Consider the following 14560-nt stretch of genomic DNA (forward strand, 5'->3'; position numbering starts at 1 on the left):
GACATTCGGCAATTGTTCCATTAATGAATGACCGGTTACTCAGATAACTTAATACGTTAGCAAACTCAAAAACACACTGTTTACTTAACATTGTTGATATTTTGTCATAACCACAATTTTTTATTTTAAATATTTTATGGTGGGCTTTACTTTTGCTGGTACAATGAGGATAACATTTACATTACTGAAGTTCTTTGTAATAGTCGTGCCAAGTTATTCCTGGCAGCATCTAATGATCCTGACAACCTCAGCTTTTCATTAACGTTGTGAAATGCTCGTTAATGTGATATGTAACCTGCACACATCTGTAACATACGTATTATTTACTTTAAATGCTATCTGCTCCTCTACATGTCTGAATATATCAGCTTCGTCCTTCACTGTAATCCGTATTTTCTTATCAGATCTTTTCCTTGTAAGGCGTTTGTTGTGATGTACAAATTTTACAATGAGTTGTAGTGTCAACATCAGAGCTGTTTCTAACTGTCAGATGCAGTTACCCTTTTGTTTTGCAGGATACATTTACTCAGTAAGTAATCGATGGGTTCTTTGTAGACTTCAGTTTACTCCATTTTGGGAGAATTCAGTATTCAATTAATATAAAGACTTCATTAATTAAACTATTGCATTTTTCATTCATGTCATGGGTACTGTAAACATCACTCTACTTCACATATTTGAGAAGTTTCCTAAGAAAACTATTCGTGGCTTACTGACTACGCTCTTCAACTCAGATTTAGTACATTTTAATCCTGTTCAGTATTAATAATTAACAAAGGAAATGGCAAATGATGACGTGAGACACCACTGGCTGTTAGTTTTGTAACGTAACTCTGTTCATTAGACAATTCTATATAGATATTATCTACGGCTGTGGACGATCAATTACCTACCTTAGCACGGAAGTTTACAGTGGGAATTAAGTTAGGGCATAGTTTTACTGGAAAAAGTCGTAAGAAGATCTGAATTAAAATAATCAGTAGCCACTATTTGTTTGTTTTATTGCTCTTATTGGGCCAGGAGAGCTTCAAGGTTATTTATGAAGAGATTAAAATTTCATGCAGGTGCTCAATATATGCTTACTATCATGAAGGATTTATTGAGAAATTTTACTTCTGTCGCACATGCTACCATAAGCTACGCCTAATTTTGAAATGTGTATATCCTTAAATTTATGACAATTACAATGTGTTAACTTTTCCTTTCTCATTTTTTGCTGCATAGAAGGGCGATCCAGTCGACATTCTACAACATTAACAAAATATCTATATTAATGATCTTCAGAGAAGCAGATTATGTCAACTCTGATGATTACTCTAATTTATCAATGCAGAATAATTCTTGAATTTTATGTCGTGTTCATTGAATATGAGAGGAAACAAAATTTATGCTTAATGATGAAAATCCTTAACCAACAGGTGTTAGTGCTGATTCAGTATGTCACAATTATGTTATTTAGTATATTTTTCAAACTGAAGATTTGTTTGAAACACTAATCTCTCTGAAAACTTTGTATATTCCTGTCCTCCCTATCCTAAAACTGTAAAAAAATTTTAACTGTCAATAAAATTCTGTTTAAGAGCATTTATTGGTGGCAAACACCTTCTACTCAACTAATAAATTTCTTAGTAGAATCAACTGATGCGTATGTGTAGGTAATAATTTGTAATAATGCGAATATTATATAGTATTTGACGTCTGTACAAATTCAGTGCAGTAATGCACTCCGGCATCCATTGGTATTTTACCTTTCATAACAGTGTATCCACTTCTTAAATCTTCTACTATTAGCCCATTCAGTTTACCCTTAACTTTCCTCTTGACAAAATCAACAGGAACCACGCCATTATGCAGCTCTGCACCCGACATAAACAGCCGTTCAAACTCGAAATTAACTCTACTGGCGAAGAATTCAAATGAGGTCGGTCATGGGGTCTCAGAACAGATACTAAGTCAGCATGTCTCAATGCTGATGCAGTCCTTACCATGTCGTACTCTATATTGTATTTCTATAAATGTTATTGGCCGATCCACCTACTACAACCACGGTGCCTTCCTCGATGAAGCCTTTACAGTTTGATCCGAAGTCCTCCTTCACTTACTCCAGACCAAAACTACGTTAACTGGTGACCTTGTATTATCATTCTAGTTACCTCTGCAAAAGTTGCTGTTGCTGAGAAAGCATCATAGGCAGAGAGAAATTTTAGCTAGTGTCCAAACCATTTTATCGGAGCTTCTTGGATACGGAAATATGTTGGTAATCTACGTTCCACGTCTTCTCATTGAGACGAAAAAGAATACTTCTAAATCGCTTGGAAGAACAACGGGGTTTTGTGGACGGTAACGTGCCCTGCAATGAAATAATCCCTGTAGCATAGAATACAACAGGACAAGTGTGGAATGAAGGAAATTGAAGGGGAATCCTTCATAAGTACGAAAATTCTCCTGTCAAGTGCCATTTCACTGTTGACTGGGTCCAAAAATGGTCGAATCTATTAATTAAAGGGAGAGTACATAGCAGGTATTGCCAAGGAATTACTTTCAAGTAGATGGATATTGATAACAATAGATGTTGATCACAGCTGCCTTTAACAACAAGCACTCTGTCTATAGAGGAAGAATCAAGTCTGAGATCTTTGAATCAAACTCCGGCTGTGAGAATTACTGAAACTGCTACAGTGGTATGCACAAGTTTTCAAAGAGATACTGGGAATTATACAAGAATATAACCGTCCGAATACTGTACCCCAACAGACTTATTGGCAGGCTACATAGCCTATTACATCGGTGAGAAGACCAGCCCCCACACAGAAAATTAGAGGTGGAGAAGGATTAAGAGAATCTTTGATAGTCTTGACAGCAAAGGCCTATCAACGGAGGAAGTAGTAAGGTTGAGAAGACTAGTCAGTTTCAGTTTCGTACCAGGTTTTACTAAGGGACCAACCTCGATCTTCGCTGTTGAAGAAGAGATACAGGAAGTGGTAATTACTGTACATAGGCTGAATGAGATTGTAATTATTAACATTTAGGAGCTTATTTGTTAGCTTACCCTCACAGTCACAGTATTAAGAGATCACATCCCCATAAAGATATGGAAAAGTATTTCTCTTAACAAGCAGAAATGTTAATGCATATTAAACGTGTATAAGGAAGTCAAAAGTTTGGTTTTTGTGCGTATGAAGAAGATTTCTTTCCGGTTGTGTTCATCTGCATTTATAAATATTTACGTGTAAATTACTGAAGACAGGGATATTTCAGTGAGAAGCAAAGTAGGGTAGTAGGGATTGTATTCCGTGGGTATTTTCGTGTAATTCATGTTAGTTTAAGATTATAATAATTATGTTATTGGATGTGTAAGCATGGATTTCTTCTTATAACAACTGAACCGAAGTTTTGAAATAATGTGTAAAATAAAACCAGGAAATTAGTCTCACACTGTAGACCCATAAACATATCGATCTAGGTGGTCATTGAATAGGAACGACCAACATGTCTTCTGAATGGCAATTACGTAAATCTTTCTTCACATTGGACGTATCTATTCTATTTGTGTTATGTTTCCTTTTGGGAGGTTTTCATAGTGAAGAGATATTACTGTACAACAGTTATGGCTTAGGTACTAACTGAGGATGTCATGGGTGCGAGTACAGATCTGCTACTGCATTCAGCCTCGTGATTCAATTCGCAAGTATTGTGCTTGTGAGTTTTGGAGTCAGATGAGGTTGTAAACCAGTAATAGGCCACACAAGCATATTGTGGGAGAATAATTGTGTCAATTGTTTACAGTAACAATAAACTTAACTGTTTTGTGAGTCCAGAGCAGTCAATGTGTTCTATTAAAGTCATAGAACTGACCGACTTCCTAACTCGTGCGATACGCAATTAATGTTGCTGTTGTCTTGACAGCCTGAAACAATGAAGCATAAACGGCGATCTCTTTTGTGAAGTTCATAAGATTCACGTACCTGAGATGACTTACGGGTTGATAACTCCTCGTATTGTCGTGTGCGACCATGTGTGATCCATGAACAATAACACGAGTGTCAGAGAAAGTACTGAGTGACAAGCTCACGAGCTGTTACGGAGCTGATGCTCCACGTGGCTGCTGCACCGGTGGGCGGCATTGTAATTACTCGAGTCTGGATTTTTGAGACAACTGCAATATGTGGGCTTTGCTCAATCAAAGGTTTTAAAAATATAATGCGAAGTATTTTGTAATGTTCTAAGAAAAGTGGAAAATGGACGCTCAGTGACCGGACCTTAGATGCAACAGGAGCCCACATTGCCAACGACACTAATTATTTGATGTGGACTGAACTCATATTAATTTTAGCAATGTAAACGTGTAACAGTCTACTCAATCCAAATTTAACTAGGTGGCAGTTACCGTCAATTGAACGGTATTATACATTATCACATTTTGCTGTGTATTAATCCGTTTCTGTAGAGACCGTTGCCACACGCTTTTTTTTTTCGCTAATTGTGGCATACGAATGATTCACGTACTCTGTCATTGTCTGGTGGGTGGCCGCTTCGTGAGGCGATTCCTTCATCTCCGAAGATGTTTGCTGGTTACCTTACCTCACACCACGGGCTGATACTCACCTTGCTCATCCTTGTGCTCGACATACCTTCTAATCGTTAACCACACCACCAACATTGCTAACATCATTCCGATGTTCCCCAGGGGTTAGTGTTGCATTCAGGAGAAGAGGTAGAATACCAATTATTTATTTTTTTAGTAAAAAATGTTCTGAAACTCTCCTAATACCCGATTCAATTCAACCACATCAATCAGTATATGTAATTCTTATGCACATATACGACGCACGGAAACCAACAGTCACATTGTCAAGTTTCTCAAATTCATGAAACTAATGAGACACAATGAATCCGCACTACATGTAGCCACACATCCAAAATTAATTGGAAAATCTTGATAACATATCTGGCAATATTTAACTCTTTTACTTTTTACTATATTGAAATGAAATATGAATGGGAATCGTTGCAGCAATTTCAAACACAATGGTTGTATGTTTCGTTCGAGGTTTTACCCTGATTTCTGTTCGAGATGTGCCCGAATGGGAAAGCAAGTTGTAAAATTTCTGGGAGTAAAGATACCCAAACCGGAGCAACGTAATTGTGCGTACAAAGAGTGCAAAAGTCATAAATAACAAAGACTTAACCGAGCTATTCTGAACAACAGACATTTCTGAACAGAGACAAATCTTCCAAGATCGAACGTATGTTACATGGTTTTTGTCCCCTAGACAATGATTAAGCGTGAAATGGAAGACAGTAAAACCGCAAACATTTAGCAGTAAATTACGTGCAGTTCTTGTCACCAAACAAACGTTTTGTGCATACAGAGACTTTATTCGGCGTAAAGTGCGTATCAACAAAAACAATCTTGAGTATGTATATGTCAGAAACATTATCTATAGGCAAGTAACTCAAAATTCCACCACTGTCCCATGCCTAATCGAACAATAATTCAGTGGGCTAGTGAAAAGTTTTTTGTTTTCTGCCAAAGGATTTCGGACAATGAATCGGAGCAGCAACATTATTTTAACTAAAAGATTCTGCTATAGTTGTTGTTCTGTATACCGTAATATATAATTTGTACTAAGAGTTTTCAGTAAACCAGAGGTTCTGTCATCTATGCAATAATGATCTTTTGCACCCTACGCATACTGATATCCCTGCTGACAATCTGTCATTCGTTATGCATTACCTTATGAAGGAATTATCGGAACTCTATATCGTTTCAGAATGGAAGGTGTGTCTGCTGGTTTGTATGTGTAAACTTGGCCAAGGAGATTGCCATCATAATGATACATATATTATACTATTTTATGGGCTAAAACTAAACATTCCAATAACCGCTTATTGCCTGGAATGGTTGGCAGATTACCTGCCTTTTTCCGTTCAGGATTAAAATTTTGTGGCATGGTTTATATTGGCATTTAATTGTGCAGTGATATTGAGAACCTGCGCTCGGTGACGAGTTTAACCTTTCAGTGTCAATAATATAAAACACCAATCCTAAAATTAATCTCTATCATCATAGTAAGCAACGATGAAAAGAAGAAACTGCAAAAAGTAAACACTTTTTCAAGAGATGGTTTCAGTTTGGAATAGAATCTTAAATTGTTCGTAGAATTAATCTTTATTATCATAGCAACGAATACAAGAAGAAAGCGGCAAAAAAAACAATAATTGCTTTAAAGTTTCACTTTGGAACCATTGAGACATCCAGTTTTCAACCACCCATCATTTGACAAATTTAAAAGCAATTCAGCACTTTTCTTAGACAGAGCGCCGCATTTAGAAATTTATAGGAATTCACAATACTCTAAAACATTGTGTATGAAGTATATATGCAAACTGAAGTGCTGCGGCTCGAACCTGTCCTTGGCAAAAATATGCATTCGTCGCTTTAGTCTGCGCATATGCACCATAGGTGTCTAAGACTTAGAAAGGGCTCTGGAACCGTACAGACTCAATTTATTGAAACTAATTACGGTCCCTAATACACTCCTGGAAATGGAAAAAAGAACACATTGACACCGGTGTGTCAGACCCATCATACTTGCTCCGGACACTGCGAGAGGGCTGTACAAGCAATGATCACACGCACGGCACAGCGGACACACCAGGAACCGCGGTGTTGGCCGTCGAATGGCGCTAGCTGCGCAGCATTTGTGCACCGCCGCCGTCAGTGTCAGCCAGTTTGCCGTGGCATACGGAGCTCCATCGCAGTCTTTAACACTGGTAGCATGCCGCGACAGCGTGGACGTGAACCGTATGTGCAGTTGACGGACTTTGAGCGAGGGCGTATAGTGGGCATGCGGGAGGCCGGGTGGACGTACCGCCGAATTGCTCAACACGTGGGGCGTGAGGTCTCCACAGTACATCGATGTTGTCGCCAGTGGTCGGCGGAAGGTGCACGTGCCCGTCGACCTGGGACCGGACCGCAGCGACGCACGGATGCACGCCAAGACCGTAGGATCCTACGCAGTGCCGTAGGGGACCGCACCGCCACTTCCCAGCAAATTAGGGACACTGTTGCTCCTGGGGTATCGGCGAGGACCATTCGCAACCGTCTCCATGAAGCTGGGCTACGGTCCCGCACACCGTTAGGCCGTCTTTCGCTCACTCCCCAACATCGTGCAGCCCGCCTCCAGTGGTGTCGCGACAAGCGTGAATGGAGGGACGAATGGAGACGTGTCGTCTTCAGCGATGAGAGTCGCTTCTGCCTTGGTGCCAATGATGGTCGTATGCGTGTTTGGCGCCGTGCAGGTGAGCGCCACAATCAGGACTGCATACGACCGAGGCACACAGGGCCAACATCCGGCATCATGGTGTGGGGAGCGATCTCCTACACTGGCCGTACACCACTGGTGATCGTCGAGGGGACACTGAATAGTGCACGGTACATCCAAATCGTCATCGAACCCATCGTTCTACCATTCCTAGACCGGCAAGGGAACTTGCTGTTCCAACAGGACAATGCACGTCCGCATGTATCCCGTGCCACCCAACGTGCTCTAGAAGGTGTAAGTCAACTACCCTGGCCAGCAAGATCTCCGGATCTGTCCCCCATTGAGCATGTTTGGGACTGGATAAAGCGTCGTCTCACGCGGTCTGCACGTCCAGCACGAACGCTGGTCCAATTGAGGTGCCAGGTGGAAATGGCATGGCAAGCCGTTCCACAGGACTACATCCAGCATCTCTACGATCGTCTCCATGGGAGAATAGCAGCCTGCATTGCTGCGAAAGGTGGATATACACTGTACTAGTGCCGACATTGTGCATGCTCTGTTGCCTGTGTCTATGTGCCTGTGGTTCTGTCAGTGTGATCATGTGATGTATCTGACCCCAGGAATGTGTCAATTAAGTTTCCCCTTCCTGGGACAATGAATTCACGGTGTTCTTATTTCAATTTCCAGGAGTGTAATAAACAAGAATGGAACCAAAATTTAACAAATTTATTTCGAAAGTTCATACTACTCCAGTGGCTACATTTCTATACCAATCATAGCAGCAGCAGTACAGACTGAAATTTAAGTTCCAATAACATTAGATACACGTAAATTCACTGTCAGTGATCTCCTCAATATAACCACTGTCAGAAAAACAGGTATCACAATCTCCTACACTCAAGTAGCTCAATCTGCTCTTCGACTCATCCTCTGAATACTTTAAGTGACTGTTATAAATCAGTACTTTCATAGAAGTTCCTCAGTGTACCACTTGGCGTCACTGTGTTGTTTGTTTTATGCGGTAACATATAGCTCCATGTGCTTCCTCATGTGGTACGAAACTAAGATGTAAAGCCCAAGCCTCTTTATCATGGCATATGCGACATAACCCTGACGTATCAGATTCGTCACTGAAGACGACATAAGTTAACCATTAACAAATATATATATATGCACACAATTGCACCTGTTTAAATCGAACACAACATATGCCAAGGCGAACGGTTTCGACAACCCGGCAAGCTTCTCCTTTCAGCATGCGCTGTGTGGCGGGAAAGCCAAACACCACGCCTCGTGCCGAATCCCGAAACCTCTCCGCCGTCTCCGCCGCAGCACTTCAGTAATATCACGCGCAATGAGCATGAGCACCAAGTAAGGCCAACCTCCCGACCGTGCTGTAACCGCAACCGACAGACCACACAGTGAGAGCTGCTGCCTCGACGCCGCAGACTTAATTAGTCGAACCGCGATAAACAACTGACTCGCGCCCGGCCCAAGCGAAATCAATGGCAAAGATGACACTACAAGAAAGGGGTAATTGTGCCAGCCGCGCGACGAATCAGTTTTCTTTTCAACGGATTTGCAGACATTCTGACAACAGGCTAATATCCTCGGTATAGGGTATGACCACCTCTGGCACCAATACAGGCCGGACAACGACGGGACAGTCCGCCGCTCGTGCGTTCTCGCTTACCGAGCACGGGGTCCCGGGTTTGATTCCCGGCGGGACAGGGATTTTCACCTGCCTCGAGATGACTGGGTGTTTGTGTTGTCCTCATCATTTCATCATCATCCAGGAAAGTGGCGCAATTGGACTGAGCAAAGATTGGGTAATTGTACGGGCGCTGATAACCACGCTGTTGAGCGCCCCACAAACCAAACATCATCATCACCAACGACGGGACATACTGTCAATGATGTTATCAATCTAATGTCGAGGCAAAAACGCCCATTCTTCCTGCAAAGCGGCTCACTGGAGAGTGGTTGGTGGATGCTGACGTGTTGCAACTCGTCTACCTAGCGGTTCCCAGACATGCTCTATGGGATTCAAATCGGGAGAGCGAGAAGGTCATGCCATGGGTGCAATACCGACCGTTTCCAAAGAAACATCAACCACCCGTGCTCTAAGGGGTCGAGCATCATCGCCCATCAGTACGAAGTCTGGACCCACAGCACAACAGCTGCGCATGAGATCCCAAGATCTCCTCACGGTTCATGAAACCAGTTAAATCTTGCTGATTTACCTGTAAAACAGAGGTAAACACACAGCATGTCTTCAACAATAAAGGCCACTCGGCTGAAATCTTCTGTAACCGTTCGCCTCGATACAACACGTCCAGAGGATGCTGGGAGGTCAGACGCCAGTAGCAGTGCAGTAGTAAGTCGGTACCGTCATGCCCTTACAGCCAAATAGCGGTCCACTCTTTTTGATGTCGCAAGTGGTCAGCCTGTCCTTCCTTGTCTCCAGGATACAGTTTCGGTCTGTAAAAACTGTCGGCTCATCCGGGAAACGAGAGAACGATTCACATTAAGCCATCGTGCCACAGCGGTTTTCGACTCTCCTTTTTGATTCTTCCTATGGCCCTCCACAGAAGAGTCTGTAGGCGTCTTGTCTGTGCCATAGTGCACCGACTGTGACTGTATACGTAGCGTTTGTCGATGTGTGACTACCCTGCAACACTACCCCGTTTGATAGGTGCCCTGGTTGTCCGTGTGCCACCATCCGTACAGAACACGATTGTAACGATATCTGTTGACAGTTTGAATGATTATATTGTGTATTAAACACAGTATGGGGAAACAGCAGTTTGTTTCCTAAATTTCGGACGCCATTCTATTTCGGAATATGTATTGACACGAAGCATTATCTACACTCCTGGAAATTGAAATAAGAACACCGTGAATTCATTGTCCCAGGAAGGGGAAACTTTATTGACACATTCCTGGGGTCAGATACATCACATGATCACACTGACAGAACCACAGGCACATAGACACAGGCAACAGAGCATGCACAATGTCGTCACTAGTACAGTGTATATCCACCTTTCGCAGCAATGCAGGCTGCTATTCTCCCATGGAGACGATCGTAGAGATGCTGGATGTAGTCCTGTGGAACGGCTTGCCATGCCATTTCCACCTGGCGCCTCAGTTGGACCAGCGTTCGTGCTGGACGTGCAGACCGCGTGAGACGACGCTTCATCCAGTCCCAAACATGCTCAATGGGGGACAGATCCGGAGATCTTGCTGGCCAGGGTAGTTGACTTACACCTTCTAGAGCACGTTGGGTGGCACGGGATACATGCGGACGTGCATTGTCCTGTTGGAACAGCAAGTTCCCTTGCCGGTCTAGGAATGGTAGAACGATGGGTTCGATGACGGTTTGGATGTACCGTGCACTATTCAGTGTCCCCTCGACGATCACCAGTGGTGTACGGCCAGTGTAGGAGATCGCGCCCCACACCATGATGCCGGGTGTTGGCCCTGTGTGCCTCGGTCGTATGCAGTCCTGATTGTGGCGCTCACCTGCACGGCGCCAAACACGCATACGACCATCATTGGCACCAAGGCAGAAGCGACTCTCATCGCTGAAGACGACACGTCTCCATTCGTCCCTCCATTCACGCCTGTCGCGACACCACTGGAGGCGGGCTGCACGATGTTGGGGCGTGAGCGGAAGACGGCCTAACGGTGTGCGGGACCGTAGCCCAGCTTCATGGAGACGGTTGCGAATGGTCCTCGCTGTTACCCCAGGAGCAACAGTGTCCCTAATTTGCTGGGAAGTGGCGGTGCGGTCCCCTACGGCACTGCGTAGGATCCTACGGTCTTGGCGTGCATCCGTGCGTCGCTGCGGTCCGGTCCCAGGTCGACGGGCACGTGCACCTTCCGCCGACCACTGGCGACAACATCGATGTACTGTGGAGACCTCACGCCCCACGTGTTGAGCAATTCGGCGGTACATCCACCCGGCCTCCCGCATGCCCACTATACGCCCTCGCTCAAAGTCCGTCAACTGCACATACGGTTCACGTCCACGCTGTCGCGGCATGCTACCATTGTTAAAGACTGCGATGGAGCTCCGTATGCCACGGTAAACTGGTTGACACTGACAGCGGCGGTGCACAAATGCTGCGCAGCTAGCGCCATTCGACGGCCAACACCGCGGTTCCTGGTGTGTCCGCTGTGCCGTGCGTGTGATCATTGCTTGTACAGCCCTCTCGCAGTGTCCGGAGCAAGTATGGTGGGTCTGACACACCGGTGTCAGTGTGTTCTTTTTTCCATTTACAGGAGTGTATACAACCGAGCGAGCATCGCATTAGGCAGTGAGGTCACAGACGGCTAAATATCACCAACATAAAACATAAAAGGGCAGTCCTTGGCTGGGCTGTCGTTTGAACTCAGGTGAATCACGTGAAAACGTTTCCGACGTGATTATTACTGCACGATGGGAAGTAGCAGACTTCCAACAGGCAATGGTAGATGGAACCAGATGCAAGCGAAATTCCATTTAGGAAATAGTTAGAGAATAAAATATTCCAACACCCATAGTGTCAATAGTGAGCCGAGAATGCCAAATTTCAGGCATTACCTCCCACCACGGAGAACATAGTGGTCGCCGGCCTTCACTCAACAACCGAGAGCAGCAGCGTCTGCGCTGTGATGTGAATGACAACAAAGAAGCAACGCTTCGCGTAATAACCAAAGAAGTAACAGTGGTACATACGGTTAGCGCATCAATGAGGACAGTGCGGCGAAATCTGGCGTTAACGGGCTACGGCAGCAGACGACCAACGCGAGTGCCTTTGCTAACAGCACGAACTCTTCCCCAGTGCCTCTCCTGCACTCGTGGCCATATCGGTTGGACGCTAAACGAGTGGCAAACAGTGGCCTTGATAGATGAGTTCAGCGTTCAGTTGGTAAAAGCTGATGGTAGGGTTGGATTTTGCGCAGACCCCACGAAGCAGTTGACCCAAGTCAACAAGGCACTTCGCAAGCCGGTAGCGTCTCCATACTAGTGTGGGCTGTGATTTTCATTGAATGGCCTGGGTCGTCTAGACGAACTGAACCGATAACTGACTGGAAATGCTTACGTTCGGCTTCTTGGAGCGCACTTGCAGCCATTCGTGGAGATCATGTTCCCAGATAACGATGGATTTCATATGGATGACAAAGCTTATAAAGTCACGAGTCTACAATTGCTCGCGACTGATTCGGAGAACATTCTGGACAGTTCGACCGAGTTGGCCAAACTAATCTCCGGACATGATTCCCACCGAACATTTGTGGGAGATAATCGAGGGATCAGTTCGTGCACAAAATCCTGCACCGGCAACACTTTCGCTATTATGGACGACTGTAGAGGCAACATGGCTGAGTATTTTGCAGGGGACTTCCAACGACCTGTTGACTCCATGCCACGTCAGGATGCTGCACTACGCTGGGCAAAAGGAGGTACGACACGACGTTAGGAGGTATCTGAAGATTCTTGTCACCTCACTCTATTCCGCTTTGTACCAACTACTTAACTGTTCGTTCATTTAATTTTTTTTTAATTTGGAGTAAGGTCTTATGGGAACAAACTGCTGAGGTCACCGGTCCCTAAGCTTACACACTACTTAAACTAACTTAAACCAACTTACGCTAAGTACCACACACACACACACACACACACACACCCATGCCCGAGGGAGGTCTCGAACCTCTGTCGGGGAGAGCCTCGCGGACCTTGCAAGACGCCCCAGACCGCGCTGCTACCACGCATGGCTTAGTTAATTTAAGGGAAAGAATAGAGAGAGGCTCTTCATAAGCTCATTACCTATGCTTCCATAACGAGACTAGAGTTTTCCTCCAGTTCGTACTAAACAATCATTTCCTCAGAATGAGATTTTCACTCTGCAGCGGAGTGTGCGCTGATATGAAACTTCCTGGCAGATTAAAACTATGTGCCCGACCGAGACTCGAACTCGGGACCTTTGCCTTTCGCGGGCAAGCGCTCTACCAACTGAGCTACCGAAGCACGACTCACGCCCGGTACTCACAGCTTTACTTCTGCCAGTATCTCGTCTCCTACCTTCCAAACTTTGCAGAAGCTCTCCTGCGAACATGCAGAACTAGCACTCCTGAAAGAAAGGATATAGCGGAGACATGGCTTAGCCACAGCCTGCAGAGTGAAAATCTCATTCTGGAAACATCCCCCAGGCTGTTGCTAAGCCATGTCTCCGCAATATCCTTTCTTTCAGGAGTGCTATTTCTGCAAGGTTCGCAGGAGAGCTTCTGTAAAGTTTGGAAGGTAGGAGACGAGGTACTGGCAGAAGTACAGCTGTGAGTACCGGGCGTGAGTCGTGCTTCGGTAGCTCAGTTGGTAGAGCGCTTGCCCGCGAAAGGCAAAGGTCCCGAGTTCGAGTCTCGGTCGGGCACACAGTTTTAATCTGCCAGGAAGTTTCATATCAGCGCACACTCCGCTGCAGAGTGAAAATCTCATTCTGGAAACATCCCCCAGGCTGTGGCTAAGCCATGTCTCCGCAATATCCTTTCTTTCAGGAGTGCTAGTTCTGCAAGGTTCGCAGGAGAGCTTCTGTAAAGTTTGGAAGGTAGGAGACGAGGTACTGGCAGAAGTAAAGTTGTGAGTACCGGGCGTGAGTCGTGCTTCGGTAGCTCAGTTGGTAGAGCGCTTGCCCGCGAAAGGCAAAGGTCCCGAGTTCGAGTCTCGGTCGGGCACACAGTTTTAATCTGCCAGGAAGTTTCAATCATTTCCTCAAGTTGCTTTCGCTATTTTACGATTGAATACAGAAAGACTAGATCTTGTACATCGTATACTGGAGATACGTTGGTGAAAAAGAGGGTATATTCCCGAGGATAGGCTATTACCGCGTTCTATAGGCCAATTCGCTATTTGAACGATGACGCTTCAGTTCAGTCCCCTGTAGGCTGAAATGTCCATAAGTGAAAGAGGTTCCAAAGATACCTGCTAATTTAAAAAGCAAAATCGCTGAGTCACGACATTCCTTTTTATATTTGAATGACTCGCGTACTTGCTACAGTCAGTCGCTGCTAACTACTTCATTCGCGACGGTGTTGACATTTTTCATGTTCCACGGTGTGGGCTGTCACGATGTTGTCAACGAACGTCACGCCGACTGCCCCGCCGGGAGCAGGTGATGCAGTTTGTATAAACAGCCGTGTACAAGTGAAAGCCCGTGCGGGCCCAGCGTGTATGACGAGTGGCAGGCAGCGTTAGGCACCCCTAAAGAAATCAATGAGCGCGTGTGGTGAGCGCCACGCCCAGTCCCACG

General features: G+C 44.9%; 3 non-coding genes across 3 annotated transcripts; 2 read left to right on the forward strand and 1 right to left on the reverse strand.

Annotated features, from left to right (window-relative positions):
- Positions 1-13210: 13210 nt before the first annotated feature.
- Trnas-cga (transfer RNA serine (anticodon CGA)) lies at positions 13211-13285 on the reverse strand. The gene has a single exon. It is a non-coding gene; the product is annotated as a tRNA-Ser (tRNA).
- Positions 13286-13610: 325 nt separating this feature from the next.
- Positions 13611-13685, forward strand: Trnas-cga (transfer RNA serine (anticodon CGA)). The gene has a single exon. It is a non-coding gene; the product is annotated as a tRNA-Ser (tRNA).
- A 226-nt stretch (positions 13686-13911) lies between these two features.
- Trnas-cga (transfer RNA serine (anticodon CGA)) lies at positions 13912-13986 on the forward strand. The gene has a single exon. It is a non-coding gene; the product is annotated as a tRNA-Ser (tRNA).
- Positions 13987-14560: the final 574 nt, after the last annotated feature.

Source organism: Schistocerca cancellata, chromosome 3 (genome assembly GCF_023864275.1).
Source record: "Schistocerca cancellata isolate TAMUIC-IGC-003103 chromosome 3, iqSchCanc2.1, whole genome shotgun sequence".
NCBI lineage: Eukaryota > Metazoa > Arthropoda > Insecta > Orthoptera > Acrididae > Schistocerca > Schistocerca cancellata.